Here is a 6,433-nt window from a genome sequence, read left to right as displayed (position 1 = left end):
AATGGCGACGCCCTCTGTTCCGCTTTTGCTAGTTACGGCTTTGCTCGTGTTAGTGAAGGTTTGGTTAGAGCTGATTCGCGCTTCTCGGTCTCCAGGCTTTAGCAGGTAGTATTTTCTCGTTCAGTGCGTGTGCTTGTGGGTACGTAGTTGGCATTCGGGTACAGGCGTGCAGTTCGTTCTGCTTTGCAGTTTCGTACTGTGCGTTCGTATCTGTGTGTCGTGCGTTCTTTGCAGGTACCGCTGGATTTGATTGTGCTTTCTGTTGGAGTGTGTTCTTGACTGACCAGCCGGCCGGTTTGAAGCCATGATGGAGCAGCAGCGTCAATTTTCGCGAGTTGGTGCTGTTTATGGGATGGCTGCTGGATATGTTCATTATTCCAGTACTTTGGCCAGAAACAGGGGGCGGAGGCGTTTCTGGACCAAGAATTGGTTGCGCCAGCGTGACCAGTTCTCACATATGCCTCTGCTTAGGGAAATCCAGGAGAATAATCCTAATGACTATAGGAATTTTCTCCGCATGACGGACCCCGTATTCAACAGTCTGCTGGAACTTCTGTCCCCCTATATCACGAGGCAGGACACTGTGATGCGCCAAGCCATCACGGCCGAGCAGAGGCTTATTGCCACGTTGCGGTACCTGGCGACTGGGAGGAGCCTGCAGGACCTCAAGTTCTCGACAGGCATCTCTCCGCAGGCGCTTGGGGTCATCATACCGGACACGTGTGCTGCCATCATCAAAGTTATGCACGAGGAGTATATTAAGGTAAGTTCCCTCATTTTAACCTCACAATGTGTCTTTAATAATGTTGGCAACTAACATTTTTTTTAAGTTCCCAGATATGCTGTGTGTTTAACTTTTACGTTCCCTTTTCTCACTATGCATGTTGATATCAGCTTTTACATGTTCTTGTTATTTTGGCCTACCTGCATATTTGGATCTTACCCAATATTAACCTGTCCAGCATGCTATCTTCGGGCCAACCCCCACCTTGCCACTTTATATTTTTTTTTGTTTTGTTTTCTTAAAACAGTTTAAACACCCCCCACCCCCCCTTCAAAGTGTTTTTGTCCCCATCAGAGGGCTGTGGAGTCTCTTATTAATTAAGTGGGCCTATATATTTGTGCCCCGAAATTCTCCCTTCATAATTTGAAAATGCTATTTTAAAAATGTAAAGTTGCACAAGGATGCTTGTAGGATTATGTTTGCAATGTTTATGTGCCAAAGTACTAAATCTCTTTTTTTGTTTGTCCCCACAGCTACCCTCCACACCACAGGAATGGCAGTCTGTGGCTTCCCAATTTGCCGAGCGGTGGGATTTTCCTAACTGCGGTGGAGCAATAGATGGGAAACACGTCCACATTGTGCCCCCACCCCACTCGGGGTCCTACTATTATAATTACAAGGGTTATCATAGTATCGTGTTGATGGCGGTGGTGTCGGCACAGTATGAGTTTCTATATGTGGACGTGGGGAAGAACGGCCGGATGTCAGATGGGGGAGTGTTCTCACGGACTGATTTCTATGCAGAGGCGTAACTAGAACCTTCAGGGCCCCGGTGCAAGAAACCATGAAGGGCCCCCCCTGGTCTCTGGGGCAGCAGGACCTGGATAGGAGGGACAGTGGGGGCAGCATATGGAGGAACAAATCCCCTCCATTTTCCTCCTGCAGCCACTGAATGCCTGTGGGAGGGGTAGGAGGAAAAGCAAGCTTTTAGCGTTTGCAGGAGCAAAATAGACGGGATTTGTTCCTCTATATGCCCCCCCCCCCATCCAGGTGTACAGGGGCAACATTGTGCGCCATTGCAGTTGTGACCCCTGTATTTATGCCCCTGGGGTGAGTGGCAAGGGTGGTGGTTGGGGTGCATTGGATGAAATGAGTGACAGCGGTGGTGGGAGAATGGGATCAGTGGTGAGGGTGGTGGTTGGGGAAGATGGGATGGGATGAGTGGTAGTGGAAGGGGGGATTGGATGGAATGAGTGGCAGTGGTGGGGGGGGTGGGATCAGTGGCAGGGATGGTGGTTTCTGGATGGGATCAGTGACAGCAGTGGTCATAGTGGTGTGGTGTGGAGGGGGTGGTTTAGTGGCAGCAGCAGTGGTGGTGGTGTGGATCAGTGGCAGCAGTGGTGGTGGTGTGGATCAGTGGCAGCAGTGGTGGTGGTGTGGATCAGTGGCAGCAGTGGTGGTGGTGTGGATCAGTGGCAGCAGTGGTGGTGGTGTGGATCAGTGGCAGCAGTGGTGGTGGTGTGGATCAGTGGCAGCAGTGGTGGTGGTGGTGTGGGGGGTATCGGTGGTGGGGTTGTGTGGGGGGTGTTATCAGTGGCACTAGTGGTGGTGTGGGGGGTGTTATCAGTGGCACTAGTGGTGGTGTGGGGGGTGTATCAGTCACACTAGTGGTGGTGTGGTGGGGTATAAGCGGCAGTGGAGGGGTATCAGTAGTGGTGGTGGGGGGTATCGGTGGTGGGGGGTATCAGTGTTGGTAGTGGTGGTGGGGGGGTATCAGTGGCGATAGTGGTGGTGGGGGCTATCAGTGTTGGTAGTGGTGGTGGGGGGGGTATCAGTGTTGATGGTGGTGGTGGGGGCTATCAGTGTTGGTAGTGGTGGTGGGGGGGGTATCAGTGGCGATAGTGGTGGTGGGGGCTATCTGTGTTGGTAGTGGTGGTGGGGGGGTATCAGTGGCGATAGTGGTGGTGGGGGCTATCAGTGGCGATAGTGGTGGTGGGGGCTATCAGTGTTGGTAGTGGTGGTGGGGGGGGGGGTATCAGTGGCGATAGTGGTGGTGGGGGCTATCAGTGTTGGTAGTGGTGGTGGGGGGGTATCAGTGGCGATAGTGGTGGTGGGGGCTATCAGTGTTGGTAGTGGTGGTGGGGGGGTATCAGTGGCGATAGTGGTGGTGGGGGGGGCGGCGTATCAGTGACGATAGTGGTGGTGGGGGCTATCAGTGGCAGTAATGTTGGTGGGGGGCAGCAGTGGCAGCAGTGATAGTGTTGGTGAAATAGTAGCAATGTTGATATCGGTGCCACTTACTTGCAGATCGCTCACAGATCACTTGGTTCCCCCTCCATGCTATAATTTGCTTGGCCGGGCAGAGAGGATGGGCGGGGCCTGTGAGTACCCACGAGTGCAGACGGAGAGGATTGGCAGAGCGGGCGGGTACTTGCAGTGTGCCCGTGAGTGAGGACGGGAGGATGGGCGGAGACTTGACAGTATGGCCATGAGTGAGGGCGGGGAAGATGAGCAGAGCGGGCGGGAACTTGCAGTGTGCCCGTGAGTGAGTGCGGGGAGAATGGGCGGAGATTTGACAGTATGGCCACGAGTTAGGGCGGGGAAGATGAGCGGAGCGGGCTGAAACATTGCAGTGTGCCCGTGAGTGCGGGTGGGGAGGATGATCCGAGCGGGCGGAGAGCATAGGCGGAGTGGGGATTGTGCAAGTGTCAGTGCGGCGGGGAGGATGGGCGGAGTGCGATGGGGACTGTGCCCGTGACTGAGGGCGGTGAGAATGGGCGGAGCCTTGCAGTATGCCCGCGGAGACTGTGCCCCATTGATCAGTGTGCTATCTCCCGGTAGCAGTAGCGGGCCCCCCCTACAGTAGCGGGCCCCCCCTACAGTAGCGGAAATCAAGGGCCCAGTCGCGAGTGCGACTGCTGCGACCATGATAATTCCGCCACTGTTTCTATGATCGTCTCCAAGCTGGTGGTCTGGCACTGCCACCAGATGAAGATAATGTGGAAGGACTTCCGTTTGTGTTCCTAGCGGACGAGGCTTTCGGGCTTGGACCTAACCTAATGCGGCCTTTTCCCCAGAGGACCCTCACCTTAGAGAGGAAGGTGTTCAATTTTTGGTTGTCCAGGGCTCGGAGGGTAGTCGAGAATGCCTTTGGGATCCTCTCCAACCGGTTCCGCCTGTTCCTGACATCGATACATTTGGCGGAATATAAATTGAACACCATTATATTTGCCTGCTGCATTTTGCACAATTTTCTACGCAGGCACTCCCAGACGTACCTAGCCCCCATGGGCTCTGAGGCAGGACTACCCTCAGAGAACATTCCTGGCCTGGACACTGGTCGCGCTGGCTTGGCCCCCCAATCTGCTCGTGAGGTACGCGACAAATATGTTGAGTACTTCATGGGTCGGGGGGCCATTGCTATGCCAGATCATATTTCTTTCTAATTCGGCCCCCAAAAGAAAGGAATATTCTCAGAACTAATAAATAATTAGACCATTGGACTTTATACAGTTGTTTGTCATTACTGCTTTTTCTCTATTTTTCTGTCTTCCAGGTTCTCTCCAAAAATAGTGCACTTCTAGTGCCAAATTTACTTACTCAGATGTATTAACTAACCACATTTGCACATTATTCACTCATCTACAAACTGTGTATTCAGTCTAGAAATAAGAAGCCACTCATTTTTCAGCTTTTGATGTCACAACTATATTTTTTTATTTTAGTAATTTTTCCCCAAAAAATGTGTCTTTTTTGGATGAATACATTTTTTTTGAATTTTGTGTTGTAAATATTTGCTTTTAATTCTTTATTTTTTTGTCTTTATTGACAGTGATTATCAAGAATACTGATCAAAACACAATGTAATAATAATTTCACTGAAAATATATGCCAGAATTTTTTGGCTTGTCTCCTATATATCTATCTCTATATCTATCTCTATATATATATATATATATATATATATATATATATATATATACATATATATATATATATATATATATATATATATATATATATATATATATATATATATACACACTTCAAAACATATATTTTTACTACTTTTGATCAAACTTAAATGTATTATTTAGTTTGGTTTTCAGTAACCCAGAATAATTTATATGTTTCTATTTTTTTGGGGTGTTTTTTAAAATATTTTTTACCTTTTTTTTAAAAAAAAAATTTTTTTTTATAAGACATTTATTTACATTTAAAAATGTTTGGGTATTGTTTTTCTACCAAACATTTTTGTGCTTTGTATTTTTTTGTGTATATTTTTTTTTGGTAAATTTTAACACAACCAAAAAGTTTTGTATTTTTTTAAGATAATTAGTGAACTTATTTCTTTCGGTGATATTTCTTTTTCGTTTTGTGATCTGAAACTGTAAACATTTACAACCAAAAAAAGATCAACACCAAACCAAAATATAAAAAAAGAACAGCAGTCAGTCATGGATGGTGTGCTTTCACACTGGAACACGCCAAAATTTCAAAATGCACACATTCAGTGAAAAATCGCCAAATGTCATTGGTTAAACAGACAAATGGCCACATGTGCTATCTGACATCATGGGTGATCAATGTCTGTGTTTTGTGGGAGCAAACCCTTCTTCCTCTCAACTACTTGAGGATCGAGGAGGGGTTTGTACCCACAAAGCACAGACAATAGATAGTCTGTGATGGCAGATAGCACATATTGGCACACTGTGTGTGCATTTAGAAATTTTGGCGTATTATAAAGTACAAAATTTAAAAATGGTTTTGTGGGCGGGGGATGGGCGGGGGATGGGCTTTTGTGTTTCAGTCTTTGACACGGCCCATCATGTCAATGATATTTTTGAAATTCTGTTCGATGACTAGCATCCTTTGGCGCATGTTGTCCATTTCCGTGCTGCACTCTGAAATGACATTTCGAACATTCTGCTCCATGACGACCATCCTTTCCCGCATATTGTCCATTTCCGTGCTGCACTCCATTACTTGCTGTACAATTATTGAAGCACTTGCACGTGAAAAATGTGCTACACCATCTTCATCCCCTAAAAACAAACAAATTGGCATTCAAAATATGTAAAGAGTTTCCGGCCTATCTGCATATGTTTGGCCCTATTAATGTTGGGGTGACACTGACCTGATGGCCTGATAATTTCAACATCCACAATTTCACAATCTTCTATGACTCCTCCTTCTTCCACCACCTCAGCCTCATCCTCCACGACTCCTCCTTCTTCCACCACCTCCCCCTCATCATCCACGACTCCTCCATCTTCTTCCAGAACTCCTTCTTTATCCATCACTACCCCTTCAAAATCACGCAATTCTGCTTCGTCCAGTTCCGCCTCATCTTCACCGAATTCTAAATCCAGAGTTAAGTCTTCCTCCTCTCTTCCTTCCACATCCTCCTCTCTTCCTTCCACAGCCTCCTCTCTTCCTTCCACAGCCTCCTCTCTTCCTTCCACAGCCTCCTCTCTTCCTTCCACATCCTCCTCTCTTCCTTCCACAGCCTCCTCCTCCTCCACATGTGGAGTTGTTAGATTTTGTGGGTGTCTGGCCCTCTCTGCCTCCTCCAATTGCTGGCGTCTTCTTTCCCCTATAAGAAATACGAAAAAACAAAAGGTATACTCATCAGCACACAGATATTGTATATCATAAATCGCACACATTGCATAGACGATACATTTATGATGATTTTTGTTTGTTTAT

Source organism: Rana temporaria, chromosome 1, assembly GCF_905171775.1.
Source record: "Rana temporaria chromosome 1, aRanTem1.1, whole genome shotgun sequence".
Classification (NCBI taxonomy): Eukaryota; Metazoa; Chordata; class Amphibia; order Anura; family Ranidae; genus Rana; species Rana temporaria.
Note: the sequence above shows the minus strand (reverse complement) of the source record.